Source organism: Lissotriton vulgaris, chromosome 7, assembly GCF_964263255.1.
Source record: "Lissotriton vulgaris chromosome 7, aLisVul1.2, whole genome shotgun sequence".
NCBI classification, from domain to species: Eukaryota; Metazoa; Chordata; class Amphibia; order Caudata; family Salamandridae; genus Lissotriton; species Lissotriton vulgaris.
The window spans coordinates 1,301,170,608-1,301,189,810 of NC_141695.1; the positions used below are offsets into that span (position 1 = coordinate 1,301,170,608).

Here is a 19,203-nt window from a genome sequence, read left to right on the forward strand (position 1 = left end):
GAGAATGGATCAGTGAGTGAGTGAGAATGAATGTGAGTGAGAGTAAGTGACTGTGAATAAAAACAATGAGAAAATAATGGTCAGAGTGAGTGCCAAATAAGTGAGGTGGAGGGAGGATGTTGGAGTTAGAGAACATGTTTGTGAGTGAGAGTAGAAGAAACTGTGAACAAATGAGAATAGGCGAGTGAAAGAGTGAATAAAAGAGAGTAAGAATGCATGAGTGAATGAAAATGAGTGAGAATATATGAGTGACAGTGAGTGTGCGCAAAGGATTTTGAGAAAATGAATGTACATGAGCATGATTGAGAATGTGGTTTTATTTATTTATTTATTTATTTATTTATTGGCATTTGTAAAGCGCAGCATATACCCTGGGGTGTCTTGGCGCTGAATAATTTGCCGGCTGGGTGAAACTGCCTTGCTCTGATGATTATTCTATACCTGGAGTCATTTAGAAGTTTATTTATTAAACAGCCAAGTTTTTAATTTCTTGCGAAATTGGAGTAGCGTGGGACATGCCCTAATGTCCTGGGGTAGGGTATTCCAAAGTTTGGAAGCCGCCACTACAAACCGTCGGTCTCCCCACATCACAGTTTTGGTTCGAGGTACCATAAGTTGGTTACTGTTAGTAGAGCGCAGTTGGCGTGTGGTTTGGTATGGTCGTAGATGGTCTTTAAGGAACTGTGGACCCTGTTTGTTTAGGACTTTGTATACAATGCACTGGGATTTGAATCTGGCTCTATTCTGAATCATCAACCAGTGTACTTTGGGGATGGCATTGGATAAAGGAGCAAATTTTGGAATTCCCAGAATGAGACGTGCTGCTGCATTCTGTATAGTCTGCAGTTTTTTTAGGACTCTTGCTTGGGCGTTGATAAAGAGCCCATTGCAATAGTCTAAGGATGTCAGGACTAATGAGCTCACCAGAGTTTTAATGGCGGTGGTTGGAAGATAGGGACTTATCTTTCGGATCATGCGCAGTTTATGGTGGGCAACTGATGCCACTTTGCTGGCATGGTCCATAAAATTAAGATGATTGTCAAAAATTATTCCTAAGTTTCTTACTTTGGTCACTGGATTCGGGGGGGCGCCAAAGGTTTGGGGCCACCACGAGGTAGGCCATTCTGGTGAGAGTTGCCCAAAAATCATAACTTCGGTTTTTTCCGAGTTTAGTTTTAGGCAGTTTGCTGCCATCCAATCCCCCAGTTCTGTCAGTCCCCTCTGGAATGTTTTAGCTACTTCCTCGCCATCACCCCTTATAGCCAACACTAGTTGTGTGTCGTCCGCGTAGGAGGTAAGGCTCATCCCGTGTGCCTTGATGACATTGGCCAGGTCCGACACATATATGTTAAAGAGTGTCGGACTCAGGGATGAGCCTTGAGGAACCCCACACGGTTGTGACAATTTGGCAGATTGATAAGGGCCCAAAGAGACAGCCTGCGTTCTCTCCGAGAGAAAGGAGGCGAGGAGATCTCTTGCCGTGGAGGAGATGCCTGTTTTTCCAACACGGCCGACCAGAGTGCCATGGTCGACCGTGTCGAAAGCTGCTGAGAGATCCAGCAGTACCAACACCGCTGTTCCGCCTTGGTCTCTTATTGTTCGTATGTCTTCGGTTGCTTTGATAAGGGCAGTTTCAGTCCCATGGTATTTCCTAAATCCATACTGAGTATCGTCTAGCTTCTTGTGGGTTTCTATATACTCAGTTAATTGTTGGTTCATGGCCTTTTCCACCACTTTGGCCATGAACGGAAGACTGGCAATGGGTCAGTAATTTTTTAGTTCTGACTTACAGGTTACAGGAGTGTACTTGACTAAGACATACTGAAGAAAACTATTGGATTATAGAAACACACGTTGCAAAAAGGTCAAGATAATTCTAAGGATAGAAGGCACCAGTGACTAAATATGGGAAATGGTGCATTAGTGGTAATACTGGCCATATGAGACATCCATGAAAAAGTGGTGTCACTGGCATACTGGATGTGGCATTTGGGCACTGGTGGAAAAAATGCTGGTGCTGGCACATTAGTGACAGTTCTTGGAATAAGAGAGGACATCTGTGGCAACCCTAATAATATCTAGTCCTTGACAAAATAGCTGCAATATTTGGCATACACGTCACCCATAGTAAATGGATGGCCCTAATGGCAAAGTTCTGGAGCTGGTACACTGCATGTCATTTTGGCTTGGCGTGCATTTGTGATAAAGTGGAAGTATTCTTGCAAAATGCTGAACCTTGTCAAATGAGTATAATTTTTGACATGTTGGGCCAGCGATAGCTCTGTCTGTGGTACAAATAATATAGATAGCCAGTGCTGTTATGTTTTTGAGCATTATATCCTCTTCAAACAAAGACATACTTTTTCATGTACATAAAAAGCTAAATGAGCAACGTTTCCCTAATACAATGTATAAAAAACCTGATATCGCTGGCATCTAGAACCCACTTTTGCCTGCGTTGTGCTGTTACATTAATCGTATAGACATTATTGAACTTTAGCAATGTCGACTATTATAATGTCATCAGGGTTAAGGCCATGCAACATCACATCCTGGGAAGATTCAGGGTAAAAAATGATTTGATTATACTTCCTTTGATGTATCAAAGGTTAAAGAGAGGGCACTATCACTATTGCTACCCCATAGCATTTTGATTAATTGATTAATACCCAGACATATCATGGTAATATTGTACTTCTCCTGGTAAGTCTTTGAAATGTAGGATACTTGTATAATTACTGATGAAACCATGTTTCCATTAGTTATTCCCTAATTTAATAGACTGAGATGTAAATATAGTGAAAGGGCCTGGCAAAATTTGTATTGTTGACACCACTCTTCCCAGAATACTTACCAACCTCGCTGCCCTTCCCCACGTGAAAGTGAAAGGGCAGGAAGGCACCGTGTTTATTCAATACAGTGCATTTCTGTCTTTTCCCCTGCACTGGAACTGTTTCATCAGCCTAGTGCCAATGCAGGTACCCTTGCGCCATGGTGCAAGGGTGCCTTTGCTGTCGGCAGGATTGTTCAAGGGCAGGGAAGGGCACCTTCCTGAACAGAATCAATCCATTGAGAATGCAGCACACACAGAAATAGCAATGAATTAGAAATAAAGTTCTTTCTCCTCATTACGCCTCACCTTGAGAGGCATAAGGTTTTGGAGCATCCCCAGGTTTGCATGGTTTTATAAATATGGTGAAGCCTCAAGGCTTGTCCCAACGGAGCGTCACAAAAAGTGATGCTACGGCGGCACTAGGGGCTCCTAAACATGCCCTCTAGTTTATAGTCACAGCGACGGTTGCAAATCTACTTAGAATAACCATTTCATCAAACATTGTTTCTTCAGTGCCTGTCGTTTTGTTTGATGTTTGTTTGGTAGCAGTCTAACATCTCCGCACTTCCCAAGGGAAGCCTGCTATATTATTTTGCTCACCATGCCACTCCAGTTTAAATCCAGCCATATGCAAATCAGTCTTGATCCTGCTCCTCATTGGAACAGTTCAGTCTGGGATTCACGTCTGGGCGTACCCGCGCACTGAGGGTGAGAAAGTGAAAGACATCTAAATGATGGACAGAATAAGGAACACATCAAGCATTCACCCCCAGTCAAGAGATCTTGGTGAAATCCATTTTTCAAAATTTCACCATGCCTCCCAGGTTTAAACCCAGCCAAATGCAAATCAGTCTTGACCATGCTCCTCATGGAAACAGTCAAGCCCAAACTGCATCCTGGGACCGGATTCAAGTATCACCCCTCAACAGCTAGGCTAGCTTGAATCTGGTGGCATAGTGAGCACCAAGAGTTGGGTCTCTCTTGGCTGAGGATGAGTGATTGAAAAGTTTCAGCCCTCCCTCCATCCATCATCCTAGAGTGTTTGCTATGTTCACCCTAAGTGGCCAAGGGGTATGCCAAGACATTGGTCCCTTGCTTGCTGTGCCACTAGATTCAAGCTAGCTTGGCTGATGAGGGGTGATACCCCGAAACCAGTCCCAGGATGCTTGTTTCTGGTCCAGGAATACCTGACCTGGCAATCTTTTGCTGAAAGACTTAAAAGAGAAAAGCAGGGAGCAGGTTATGGCATGCCTGGACAATGAATAAGATCCTGTCAATGTGTTACAGGCCTTTGCTGGAATCTGTAACTCTGTTGCTGACATCTTGACCCCTGAACATAATGTAATCACACATAGTGAGGCCAATATTAGGCTAGAGGTCTGGGAGAAACTGTACAAATAATAATCAAAGGAGAATGGATCACTTGTCCTGCACAACCTTAGGTATGCAGGAAACTTTGGAGGAGGGGGTGTCCCGATATAAAAGACCCTCATGCACGTGATATGGGTGTTGGAATCTAAAGCGATATATCTTGATTCTCCGCTCTTGGATCAAGTGTGTGCATAATCATTAGGTTGATTTAGTTTATGCAGCCTCCACCCGGAGGTTCTTACCCAAGGTTGATGCAGTAGTGAGCCAGTGATAAGGGTATTAAAAAGACCTGAAAGTTGCCTTAGCTGCCTCGATTAGGACTTATGGGCATTCTTCAGGACCGTTAGGTGAATAACGTGAGGAAAACAAGATAAACAAATATGGTGCTCATAAAGGTGGGAAGAAATAGGAACGTTGACCTGTTTCTCAGATATACCGCTTTAGATTCCAACACCCATATCACGTGCATGAGGGTCTTTTATATCGGGACACCCCCTCCTCCAAAGTTTCCTGCATACCTAAGGTTGTGCAGGACAAGTGATCCATTCTCTTTTGATTATTATATGCACTTTGGAAAGTGAATGGATCTTCATTCCATCTCCCTCCACATTTGATTGTAAGAAACTGTACAAAGCCAGTGTAATGAACAATTACCATCTTTTCTGGAAGAAGGTTAATGCCCCCTATTTTGAGACACTTATAACACCAATATTGATGTCACTATTTTACCGTCTAGATGGGTTGAGCATTTCTCCTGTGTTTATGGTAGTGACTTTGAGTCTGAGAGCACCCCTGATACTATACTGTGTGAACTTCCTGGGGGTGGGTTCAAGTTAGATCCTCCCAACTTGAAAGAAGTTAAATACGCCATAGAACAGAGCACCAGTAATAAGGCCCCTAGCCCAGATGAAGTGCTTGTGTATCTATTAATTGATAATATCGAACTATGGGCACCTATATTAAGTAATGTTTTTGAGATGTGATACTTTGGTCGAACTTCGAAAATCATGGTCAAATTCTACCATAGTTCCCATATTTATATTGGGCAATAGAGCAGATCCAAGATGCTAGCGTCCTATCTCATTTATCGATTTGACAAGCTAAGTTATGGGTAGGATCTTGTTGGATGGAATTGAAACTTGGGTTTCTGAGAAGAGCTGCTTTTCTAATGTCCAGTGTGGATTTAGACACAATCTGGGTACAGTCCACCAATGCTTCAAGTTTCAACTTGTTAATGGTACATATACGGTTGCCAAAAAAGCCTGTCTCCATTCATCCTTTATGGATCTCACCTCAGCCTTCGACTGGGTAAATAGAGAAAAACTATGACAGAAAATGGAGTAGAAGTATTTCTGAGCTCTTTTCCTACTTGCTCAATCACTTTAGAACAATGCACTTTTTAAAATCTGATCATTGGGCAATTTGATTACCCTAAATGGATATATTTGCACAAGATCTACTGTGATGAAATGGCTTGGGAAAGACTGTGATAAGACAAGCTCTTTCCGTACTTCCTCAGTCACTTGTGCACAATGCACATTTTACCCTGACAATGGCTGGGCTAGTAGGGTTTAGGGATATTTTATATTCATTTAAACTGAGATGGGCATTTTTATATGTTATGTGACTGAGATTCTGCGTGGACATTTCACTTTAACCCTTTTACTGTTAGGCCTTTCCCCCCTCTGTGCTAAGCCTTTGTTTGGCTATTTGGGGTAGTTCATGCTTAGGCGCCTATAACTTTCTGTCCACATAAGGTATCCATGCCAGATTTGCTTCCTTTTCTTACCACATCGTGGCTTTTTTAAAGGTAACCAAGGTTTGTGGAATCTCTTGGAAGGGAACCAGAAATAAGCCAAAAACAGCTAATTTGTTTTATAAAAATGGGGAAAAAGTGCTGCAGAAGAAAGTGTCTGTTTCTTTCCCTGCAAATGGCATCTACAAAGTGTTTGTGGTACTGAAATCAGTATCTTCCCAGCTTTCAAGGACATGCAGACCTTTGCCAGAAAACAACATTTTCTCCACAGTTTTGGCATTTAACCGGTACATAGCCTATTTATGATACTTTTTGTGCTTCTAACCTCCCTCTAGTTAGAGGTAGAAATTGATGTGAAACCAGTAATGGATCCCGGAAAGCTATACATTTCTGACAAGTAGACAAAATTCGGTATTGAGCAATGGGTCATTTGTGTAGATCCTTAAAGATTTTTGAATAGAAACTAACAGTTTAAAATAATAAATATTGAAAATGAGTTGAAAAAACGTTCATTTATGCCAACGTTTTCACCTGTAACACATTCTACGCATGCCAGAATTTTCAAAGCAATATAATGGTACATCCTCTGGATCCTTCTGGTTGTGGGGATTTACAGGACTTGTAGGTTCACTAAGAACTTGAGGAACCCAGAGCTAATAACTGAGCTGCTTCTTGCAATGGTTATTTGTTGTGTACCGGGTATATACTATATATAAAGCAAGTCATTTGGTAAAATATAAATAGTGAAAAATATGTTTTAAGCACACCTATATATTTCCGAAATGGAAACTAAATATAGAATTTAGAAGCAGTAGTTATTATCACATCTCTAAAATTGTGGGTACCTATACTAACATGTGAATTATAAGACATTTTTCACAGTGACTTCTATTTTACACATTGTCTTACATTTGGAAGTCAGAATTGCATAGAAAGTCAATAGATGCTCTACAATTCTGGGTTCCCCTAAGTCTCCCCAAAAAAATGGTACCTCACTTGTGTGGGTTGGGCTAGTGACTGGACACAGCTTGAAATGCAACAAGGACATATCACATTTTTCTAGAGCATGCAACAGGAAACGGGCCGAAATGCAAGTGATTACACCACATTTTTACAGTGAAAACTGACCCTTTTTTTTCCAAAGTTCCTAGCTGTGGATTTTGAACCCTAGCTCTGCCGGCACCAAGGGAAGCCTAGCAAACCTATACCTCTTTGAAAGCCAGACACAAAGGGTAATCCAGGATGGGGTGACTTGTGTAGCTCTCACAAGGTTCTGTTACCTAGAATCCCTTGCAAACCTCAAACTGTGTAAAAGAATACATTTTCCTCACATTTCTGTCATGGAAAGTTCTGGAATATGGTTGGATCCACAAAGTTCCACCCACCCTGCATTTCCCAAAGTCTTCGGATAAAAATGACACCTTACTTGTGTGGGTAGGCCTAGTCCCAATGAGAGAAAACAGGCCAAAGCGTAACATGGACATACCACATTTTTACAGTGAGAACGGACCCTTTTTTTGCAAAGTGCCTTGCTGTGGATTATAAACACTAGCTCTACCAGCACCTAGGGAAACCTAGCAAAGCTATACATATTTTAAAACCTAACACCAAGGGGAGTCCAGGATGGGGTGACTTGTGTGGCTCGGCCAGGTTCTACTACCCTGAATCCCTTGCAAACCTCAAACTTTTCCTCACATTACTGTGATGGAAAGTTCTGGAATTCCACCCACCCCGCATTTCCCAAAGACTCCCGATAGAAATGGTACCTCAATTGTGTGGGTAGGTCTAGTGCCCCGCAATAGGAAACGGGCCAAAACGCAATGCAGACACACCATATTTTTACCGTGAAACCTGACCCTTTTTTGCAAAGTGGCTTGCTGTGGATTTTGAACCCTAGCTCTGCCGGCACCTAGGAAAACTTAGCAAACGTATACATTTTTAAAAACCAGGCACCAAGAGGAATCCATGATGGGGTGACTTGTGTGGCTCTCATCAGGTTCTGTTACCCAGAATTCCTTGAAAACCTCCAATTTTGCCAAAAGCATTTTGTGGAAAAAGTGATTATTTCAGCTAAATTTGAAGTTTGCAGAAATGTCTGGGTAGTAAAACTTTAGGGGATCAAAGCAACACAAACCTCCCTGGACTCCCCAGGGTTTCTAGTTTAAAAAAATGTGTGGGTTTTGTAGGTTTCCCTAGATGGCCACCGATCCTGTGGCCAAAAATCCAGGTGACTCCATTTGCAAAACCAGGTTGTTTTGTGATAGAGAATTTTGATGTCTCAACTATATGTTTTGGGCCCTTGCCCGTCGTGGGTACTTGGCCCACCCACACAAGTGAGATACCATTTTATTGGGGAGACCTGGAGGAGCACGGGTGGTAGGAAATTTGTGCTGCAAAGGGGTGTGCAGTTCCTAACAAAGGGACAAGGGAAAGAGCAGCTCTTTCATTGTGATGCCCTCACAAACCTCGAAGGATGTCATGCTTCATCATTGGACTCTGCTCCTCATCGGGCCGTCGCTGCAATGCCCGACAGGCTCCTGTAAACGGGGCTCTTTGGCAGAGATCTTTTGAAGAAGCTGTGAAGTGCGTGCGGATAAGAGGGCAAGGACAGTGTAGTGCACAGGTAGTGAGTTATAAAATAAGTCTAAAGCAGTGTGGTAGACCTACATGGATGCAATGTTCCTAGAGGGCTATCACAGTGAAATGGGTCGACATATTTGGTGCCCTGGTCACTCCTAACGAATCGTGTTGCACTTCATCAGGACCTAAGTGAATTAATGGGTCACTACTAGAGGTCTGGTTCCCTAGGAATGGTATGGTAGCCAGGCACAATAAAGTGTAACACTAGTAGACTTATACTGGGCTGTTGTAGACCTGTAGGGGAGGGAAGGGGAGAAACACACAGCAACAATGGAAATTAATATAAAATTTAAATAAAACCTGGACAAGCATGAAGTTTCACTTTTGAGTATGGCAGTGGTGTACAGACCTAACAACTGGCTAGGTTGTGACTGGTTCATAGCATGCATGGATGGTAAAAACCACAGCAAGCGTGGATGGTAGAAACTATTGTTGTATGTTAGTGCTATGTGGGTGATTATTTAAGGCATACTCACGTGATGCCAGTCATGGAAGCAGCTATTGCGGAGATGGGGTAAAGTGCCCCTTATAGTCAACGGTGCTACCCAAACTCCAATGTGTCTATATCTGAATCCTTTGACACATCATTGTGACTCAAGTTTTCATGGTAGTGGCTAAATGAGTACTAACATCATCATAAATGGTGATCCCTGTCTTCAAAACGTGTGTGGTTTTGTGCCTAAAAAGTTCTTATTAGGCGGCGATTGTAAAACTAACTTCAATTAAAATTACGGTATATCGTTTAGTTTGTATGCATTCATAGCGGTGGTAATAGAGCGGGCAGGATGTAATGGGCCAGTAATACACACTCGGCAAAAAAAACTTTCTGCAGTTGTCAGGTTACGTGGTCGCCAGAACGTGCTGCCTCGCAGCGTATAACACACTTAATTACGCAGCACACACATACTGTACACACACTCGTGGGCTTGTGTTGTGGTAGGGAAAGCCACAGTGAGGCTGTTGAAGGGATTCAATCACAATTAATCATCCCCAGTATGGACGTTTACGGCCTGACGGGGGAGTACAGAGCATGTCGTTGCTCTGATTCTACCCTTGCTCTGGGCACTGTGACGGCAGTTTCCAGGTCCGGAGTACTTGTGCTCGAGCGTACATCCATACGCTAGAAGGCTAACCTACACTGCCATCTTGGGAGTGCAGAACATGGGCTCCCATAGGAGTCAATGGCAATCTGACCGATCAATGTTCGGTCGATTTGTAATCGGTTGGGTGGAACTGCCGACCCTAAGTCAGTTGGTCCCGGATCCGAGTGGTATCGGGCAGAAAATGTCCACGCGACATCATAATCGGCCCCCAAGTGCATTAAAAATGTCAACCTTCATACAATTTCGACAGCTCAAACCTTCCCGAAATGTAATTGGAAAAAGTGTGTGGTATTTGCTGTATCATTTGGATTTTGGAACATTAATCACCAAAATCCACATGTTATCCCCCAATAACTCATAATAACTACTCTTTATCACACCCAATAAATAACATACATAATAAAATGTGGATGTCATTATTTATGAGGTGCAATAAATAGCACCTTGTTAACAACTAACAGGCATTAGTGTCTATTCTGCCCACATTTGTATGCCAATTTTCCCATGGGCATTTTAATGGACAGACCTATCGCTTTATCCATCCACTGGGTCTTTGCCTAATATATGTCAACACACCCATGCATTTACTTGAATTAATGCGTTCTCAATAGCTGCTCAAAATGTTTCAGAAACAGCACCTTCATATGGTAGTGTAGGGATCAAGATACTGCTTTCACTTTTCTATAGATGTCCTAAAGGACCCTCTCATGCAGTGCTTAATTTGTAAACAAATAAGTGCCAGGCTTGAGTCAGCAGGCCACTTCCGCTTGCACCGCCCATTGCCGCTGGTAATTACATTAACAGCATAACTAATAATGTTATATTCCTACAAGTATGACAATTCCAGGATCCCAAAGTAAAAAGAATGGCTTTGGCAGCAAGTATTAGTCATTCTTAATGAATGTTGAATTAATAAACAACAGTTTTTGTGCTCATCTCTGAATTAAAAAAACAGCCACACCATGTGGCAGACTGTTATATGCACCGGTGCTGACAATTAAGTGCTGGTGTTGAGCACCAGAAACCACCCGCTCAAATTAACCACTGCTCTCATGACCCTAGGAAATACACCTTCACAGTACATGCCTCAGTAATACTTTGACATCCAATTAATCTTTATTGAACCACCTTCCACAGAAACCAACCAATTATGAGAGAAGACTGTTAGCTTTGAAATGGATTTAGAGCAAATTCATCACAGTTTTTCTCCAGTTTATATAGTTCTTCAATGACCGGGATAGGTGTTGAGATAAATGATCCTGAAACCTGAAGGTGAAAATGCATATTGGTGCAGACAGAATCTAGATTGACCTGGAATATATAAAGAAAAAGGCTCCAAGAGGCTCTCTTGGGACATGCTGCCAGCCTTCATGAAATGAAAGAAGGGATTTACCTCAAAGGATAGGTTGGGAAAAGGTATTGAGAGTGATTCTGTTATCTCATGTTCATGGTTTGTTCTCGTACTCCACTTGGTGGTGTCCCATAATTTCTCTCCTCCCTCCTCTCCCTCTACCTGATTGTACTTGTTTTGGCATGATGATGTCTAGCAGTTATCAGTGAGATGTTTGAGAAATATGGTTTGACCAGGAAAAAGTATTAACTCCAAGTCAACATGCATGACAGGTTATTACTTCTAACACTGGTGATACAATCTTTCAACTGTGACAGCAGCAGTAATTGTCACCCTGAAAAGGATGGTTAAAATAAGCATTTAATTCAAAGGGAGGTGTACAGTGGCCAAAGTATATGTAGCAGAAAATGATCTAACTGGCTATGTTAGAAACACCCGAAAGATCTTGGAATCAAGCTTGAGCGCAACCAAGGTGATACTGTGCTATTAGTTGACAATGTATTTTTTAAAGTAAACTTTATTGGTGTGTTTTAGTTTTAACAACGTTATAGACACATAATTAACATTCATTATTAATGAGTAACAAAGCTGAAGGAGCTGAGAACATGACTCACCAGCAATGTCAGTCATCTGTTCTGCTCTGGTGGATACAAAGGCGGGCCTTGGCTAAAGAAGCAATTGCTAACCCTGGGACATCTCTTCTGGCAGCTGCAATGAGGCCACTTATATCAGGGCTCGCTCCCAGTGGGGCACCCATCATCTGACATCCACCTCAATGCTCACTGTAGGACGCACTAAGTCCAGTCAGGCCTCTCCAGGGAGAGGCAGCAAGTAGGTTGTTGCCTCTCCACTCTGGAGGGGGACATGTGTATATGCTCTGCAACCTCTGGACCAGTTGGGATCAAGCCATGAAGTTTGGGCCTGATGGAGGGGAATTCAAGCTTGTGGGAGCAAGGCCAAGGGTGGAGAGTGACAATCAAGGATGCCTAGCACCAACGTTTCTGTGACGCCTCCCTGTTGAGAGGCAGTGTCCCCAAAGTGCATATCTCTGTTTCAGGAGAATCAGAGAGGTTGCTCTCTGGTCTCCACCAATGTCACTCGGTCAACAACAGCAGAAATAAGTAGCGCAGATGCAAAGAGGAGATCACCAGCCAAAAGCCGGGACTTCATAGTCTCAAATGCCACTACTTTCCACACTCAGATGATCGCCACGAGCCTGGTCAGTAAAGGATTAACATTTCCTAGCATATCTGTAGGCATTATTGCAAGGATGACATTTGGTCAATGCTGGATTTCATTAAATTACTGGGTGACATCAGAAAGCAGTTTAAAAATTTGACCACTATGGTTGGCCTTACTAGTCACATTGTTGGCTATCAATATCACAAAAATGCAAGAAATGTGGTACAAACCTTTCGTTCTATTCGACATGTAATGTATGAACCCCTTAGATTAGAGATTGACAGATTGTTGCAAAAAATTATAATTGAACCCGTTGACTGTTCAGATTGACAGATTGTTGCAACAAGGCATAACTGAACTAGGCCTGGGCGGAGTTCGCGGAGTGGGGCTTCGCGGAGCTACGCGAAGTGGGCGAGAAACTACGCCCACCTCCGCACTCCGCGTAGCCCCACTCCGCAAAACCACTGGCCGGCAGCCCCGCAACCCGCCTCCCTCCCGCCCTCCCTAAATACTTTACAATAAAAGAACGCAATAATTTTAAAAGCACTTACCTTGCCGCCGCTGGCCGCCGCGTTCCCCGGGGCTCGTTCTCTTCCGTCTTCCGTATTTTGCAGTAATGCGCATGCGCGGGCGGCCGCGCATGCGCATTTTCTCGTGAAAATGCGCATGCGCGGCCGTCTGCGCATGCGCATTACTGCAAAATACGGAAGGCGGAAGAGAACGAGCCCCGGGGAACGCGGCGGCCAGCGGCGGCAAGGTAAGTGCTTTTAAAATTATTGCGTTCTTTTATTGTAAAGTATTTAGGGAGGGCGGGAGGGAGGCGGGTGGCGGCCAGCTACGCTCCGTCTGCGGAGCGTGCGTAGTGCCGCCTGGCTCCGCCAGCTCCGCAAAATGCGGAGTAGGCGGAACTACGCACACTCCGCAGACGGAGCGTAGCTGGCCGCCCACGGCTAAACTGAACCCACTGACTGTTCAGAATGATTGGCTCTAGTTGTTATAACATCCGCATCCGGTAGTTCTGACTTCAAACTGTGTTGAACTTTGGGATCTGAATGACCAAATATTGGTGGAAAGACATTGCTTAACAATAAAATAAGATATGCTGATTCTTGTCAAGGATGCTACTTATTTTAGCACACTTGATTTATCCTCAGCATATCACCAAGTGAAATTCCATCCCGGCTTGTGTTTGCTGACGTCATTTATAACTCCACTTAGAACAAACAGGTATATTGAAATGCTATTTAAGCTTGCTTCAGAGGCTGACATTTTTCAACAGAGCATGCAGAACATCTTCTAAAGAAAGCACAATGTCCTTTACAATCAGGGCAACATCATTATCTCTGGTTCTCAGTAGAAGCTCTAAATCAATCTCTCAGGCCTACAAAAATGTAATGCAGTTCCCACAATTAAAAGAGAGAAGTATTAAATGAGTGTAGGGTCAGTTGAATATTTAGCCCACACATTATCCTGTGATGGAGTTAAGACGACTCAGGTGAAGCCGGCGGAAGCATTGACAAAAGCATCCAAACTGTCTGGTAGGGAAGAACTTATGTCCTTTCTTGGACTTTCTGAGTTTTACTCAAGGTTCGTTAAAATAATTACTGAAATAAAGTTGAACCGATGTGGGCACGTTGTAAGAAAGGTGTATCTTTTAATTGGTCACAAGAATTTCAACATGCTTTTGTGGGTGTAAAAAATCACTCCCACAACAATCTGGCAGCATTGTGGTTAGTTTTCAAAATCGTCAGGCATGAACTTTTATTAGCAACAGCTTTTTGGGCCAACATTACTGTCCTGTTAAGTAATACCCTATTATCTAGAAGTACTCCACTTGAGATGTGGACCGGCTGCTCCTTTCTCAAGTCAAAAAGGTTAGTAAGTGATGAGTGCTTCAACCAAATGGTCATTCCCATGTTATTGTTACATGGACAATTCTGTTATATAAACAAAGAACACATATATCCTAATATTCATGTGAATGTGTTTATTTTTATTTCCCTTAACTCATCCTCAAGTCATCCTTAGGATTGTATCCTTAAACTACATCACATTCTTTATTCAGCCTTTGTTGTATAAATTGCAATATCATTGTGTTTACTTACACCACACTCCATTGCATGATTTGGGATTTCTGAAAACAGCCTGCTCATGTTTCACTTCCTGAGAGGCTGTAAAGCTTGGGGCTTTATCAAGGCTGAAATATTAAAAAAAGCATCAATTTTGCTCGTTTATGTATTCCAGTGTGTCCACCTCAGTGCGTGAAACATATGTGTACTAAACAAGTGATATCCGACCTGCATAGTCCCGAGTGTGAGATTGTGAGAAGTAGTAGTGAAATACAAGAAACCGTTTTGTATCATAATACCCTTCCATTATGGTACCAAGCAAAGAGAAATCTTTTAAAAATCTTTTAGTGTGGTTCTGGCATGCAATCTTAATGTCACCAGATTGATCCTCAGCACTCTGTGCTGCTAACAACTTAAAAGTTATAAGTTGAACTGGTGTCAGATTACAATGACACACACAGTCTTGCACCAAATGGTGATCAGGTATTGGTATTACCGTTGTTGTATTTAAGGGAAAGACCAATTCCACACATCCCATGTAAACTGTAATGTTATGTACATGACTTAAAGTAAATGATAGATGAGAGAAACTGTATTATCTTTTGCCCCTGAATTTACAGATCATATTAAACTGGAGGATTCACCCGGTGTACTTTTGAGGTAGAACAGCCATGGGCCGTTTACATATTCTGACCTATATTCAGATGGGGTATCATACAGGTCAAAGTAATAATCTCATGTTGCACTCAGACTCACGCCCATATACCTGCACCTATCAATCATTGCATGTTTTGTTTTTGGGTTTCTTTTTGGACTTGTTAATAACCTATTTAGACACATAGTTATGGTCCCTTTTGTGTTTATCCTACCTTATAACTTTTAAGTTGCTAGCAACACATATCTAGTGCTAATGATAATTCCGGGGACATTAAGATTGCATGCCGGTACTACAATAATTGCATGCCAGTACTACAATAACAGATGTTAAAAAGATGTATCCGTGTTGGTACCACACCAGAAAGGTTTCATGATACAAAACCTTTTCTGGTATTTTACTACTACTTCACAAAATCTCACGTTCGGGGCTATGTATGATGGCTATCATGTGTTTAACACTGTGGAGAAGGGGAATGCACAGCCTACATGGTAATAAGAATTTCGTGAATGTCAAAGTTCAAAATCCACAGTGGGGTTAAATGGTTGGGTGCTCCTGTAGGTGGCGTGTTCGTCCAGGCACGTCAAAACTGTAGTCATAGATGAGTGCCTCCATAGGAAAGTGGAAGCATCCCTAGGTAGGGCACACCTTGGGTTCTTGGAAACAAGAATCCTTGTAAAAAAAAATCAAATTCGTAGGTTTATTGTTTCTCAATTTCAATTTTTCATCCTGATAGCAACGTAGAAATTTAAATTCATTTCCAGTAACAATCAAACTGTTAATTAAACGCTCGAATGCATTTCGGGCTGAAGAGCCCTTCATCTGGGAGCTCTAGAACATAAAACATGAAAGATATAGCAATCAGCTTTAATATCCACAGTTGTTTGACATCACTTAGCAACACAAAATTTAAACAAAACGAAGCAAAGTACGGCATGCGTATGTCAGAACGGGCGGTTAAAGTGAAGTGACATCGACTGGATAGGAGTGTCGTGTTTGTTCATTAGAGTAGTTGTCGTTATGCGACAAGTGGATAAATGTCTAAAAAACACTTACAATTGTGTGACCGCAGTTCCTTATGATATCGAACTAGAAGAACGAAAGTAAAAAGAAAATTCAGTGCGCTGCCATTAACAACGAGGTGGCGATCTAAAACGCGGCGTAACGCCGACTTACTTTGAACGGTGTTCATCAAGCGGTAGATGCCGCTGCGTTTGCCCGTTAAGTGTTTGTCCGGTGGTTCAAACCGAGAGGAGCTATATGGGTGTATCACTAAAGTGGTGTAGGAAGTCTCGTGAGACGCGAGTAGTAAAGAACATAGAAAACGGACTGGCGCGACAATACGCTGAGTCGGCCATAATGGGGGAAGGCAAATGAGTGAAAATAGTGGAAAAGACAATGTAGTCTCGGACGGGGTACGTGAAAGTGAGGTGGATAAGTGAAAGTCAGCTATACATACAGAGTATATGCATCAGGCATACAAATACAGATAGAACATGTTAACCACTTGGATGCTATGGCTCCTCTGGATCTTCCATGTAATTTCCATTGAAATCAATGGAAACTCCATGACGAGTTACCCTTGTCATTAGCGGCGAAGAGGTTAAATAAAACATGAAAATTCCAATTGATCATTAAGCCCAAAGGGCTTCATAGATTGCAGTTTGTAAATCCAGATGATTTCACGCTGTAGAAGGTATTTATTATTGTCTCTTCCCTCTCTTCTGTTTATGGTTTCAATTACCATGAATTTGAGCTGGGAAATATTGTGTCGAGCCTCATTGAAGTGGACAGCAATGTTTGATTTGGTGCTTTTGGTCCTAATATTTGACTTGTGTTCGTTTATACGGGTTTTGGTTTTCCTTTCAGTTTTTCCAATGTAAATTTTGCCACTCGGGCATTTGATCAAATAAATGACATTAGTAGTATTACACGTTGCATTGGCATGTAGTTTGATGTTGAACCCTTTCATGGGGTGGGTCACAGTGTTTCCACGTATAACGTTGTTGCAGTAGCTGCAATTCATACAAGGCCTTGTACCTTTGGCTTCTCCTATTTTTGGTGTTTCCTTAGCCAATATCTCTTTTAGGTTTGCGTTTCGAGTGTAGGCGAAGATGGGTGGATCTTTAAAGATTGTCCCAAAGTCAGGTTCTATGCATAAGATGGGCCAATATTTTAGAATGATCTTCTTGTAAGTTGGACTCATATTAGAACATTTCGAAACCAGTACCATTCTGGTATCCTTGAGTTTTGTAGATCTTGTGAGTAATTTTTCTCTTGAAGTAGATGAGGCTCGTAATTTTGCCTGTTCGATTACTCGTTGCTCTCAATGAGATCAATGAACGTATACAATTTACATGGGAAATTGATGAAAAGACTATCAACTTTCTTGATGTACAAATAACACTGACCGCCACTGGCATTGAAACTGATCTATATCGTAAAAAGACTAACAGAAACAACACCTTGCATTTTTCCAGTTTTCACCAGGCTTCACTTAAACAACACTTACCATTTTCACAAATGTTACGTGTTAAAAGAATCACATTCAACACTACAATAATGAATCAGCGTCTCAACGAGATAGGCAAAAGATTTATAGATAGAGGCTATCTCAACTCTGTAATCGAACAGGCAAAAATACGAGCCTCACCTATTTCGAGAGAAAAATTACTCACAAGATCTACCAAACTCAAGGATACCAGAATGGTACTGGTTTCGAAATGTTCTACTATGAGTCCAACTTACAAGAAGATCATTCTAAAATATTGGCCTATCTTAAGCATGGAACATGACTTTGGGACAATCTTTAAAGATCCACCCATCTTCGCCTACACTCGAACTGCAAACCTAAAAGAGATATTGGCTAAGGAAACACCGCAAATAGGAGAAGCCAAAGGAACAAGGCCTTGTATGAATTGCAGCAACTGCAACAACGTTATACGTGGAAACACTGTGACCCACCCCATGAAAGGGTTCAGCATCAAACTACATGCCAATGCAACGTGTGATACTACAAATGTCATAATTTTGATCAAATGCCCGTTTGGCAAAATTTACATTGGAAAAACTGAAAGGAAAATCAAAACCCGTATAAACGAACACAAGTCTAATATTAGGACCAAAAGCGCCAAATCAAACATTGCTGTCCACTTCAATGAGGCTCGACACAATATTTCTCAGCTCAAATTCATGGTAATTGAAACCATAAACAGAAGAGAGGGAAGAGACAATAATAAATACCTTCTACAGCGTGAAATCATCTGGATTTACAAACTGCAATCTATGAAGCCCTTTGGGCTTAATGATCAATTGGAATTTTCATGTTTCATTTAACATGTTCTATCTGTATTTGTATGCCTGATGCATATACTCTGAATGTACTGCTGACTTTCACTTATCCACCTCACTTTCACATACCCCGTCCGAGACTACATTGTCTTTTCCACTATTTTCACTCATTTGCCTTCCCCCATTATGGCCGACTCAGCGTATTGTCGCGCCAGTCCGTTTTCTATGTTCTTTACTACTCGCGTCTCACGAGACTTCCACACCACTTTAGTGATACACCCATATAGCTCCTCTCGGTTTGAACCACCGTACAAACACTTAACGGACAAACGCAGCGGCGTCTACCGCTTGATGACCACCGATCAAAGTAAGTCGGCGTTACGCCTCTTTTAAGATCGCCACCTCATTGTTAATGACAGCGCACTGAATTTTCTTTTTACTTCCGATCTTCTAGTTCGATATCATAAGGATCTGCGGTCACACAATCGTAAGTGTTCTTTAGACATTTATCCACTTGTCTCATAACGACAACTACTCTAATGAACAAACACAACACTCCTATCTGGTCGATGTCACTTCACTATAACCGCTCGTTCTGACATACGCATGCCGTACTTTGCTTCGTTTTGTTTACATTTTGTGTTGCTAAGTGATGTCAAACAACTGTGGATATTAAAGCTGATTGCTATATCTTTCATGTTTTATGTTCTAGAGCTCCCAGATGAAGGGCTCTTCAGCCCGAAATGCATTGGAGCGTTTAATTAACATTTCCGCAACAGTTTGATTGTTACTGGAAATGAATTTAAATTTCTACGTTGATATCATGATGAAAAATTTCAATTGAGAAACAATAAACCTACGAACTAGATTTTTTTTTTACAAGGAGTCTTGTTTCCAAGAACCCAAGGTGTGCCCTACCTAGGGATGCTTCCACTTTCCTGTGGAGGCACTC

General features: G+C 42.0%; 1 protein-coding gene across 1 annotated transcript in view; it reads right to left on the reverse strand.

Annotated features, from left to right (window-relative positions):
• The window catches only part of LOC147703540 (vomeronasal type-2 receptor 26-like), a 164,975-nt gene that overhangs the window by 123,170 nt on the left and 22,602 nt on the right, over positions 1 to 19,203 (reverse strand). The gene's annotated exons all lie outside the window — the stretch shown is intronic.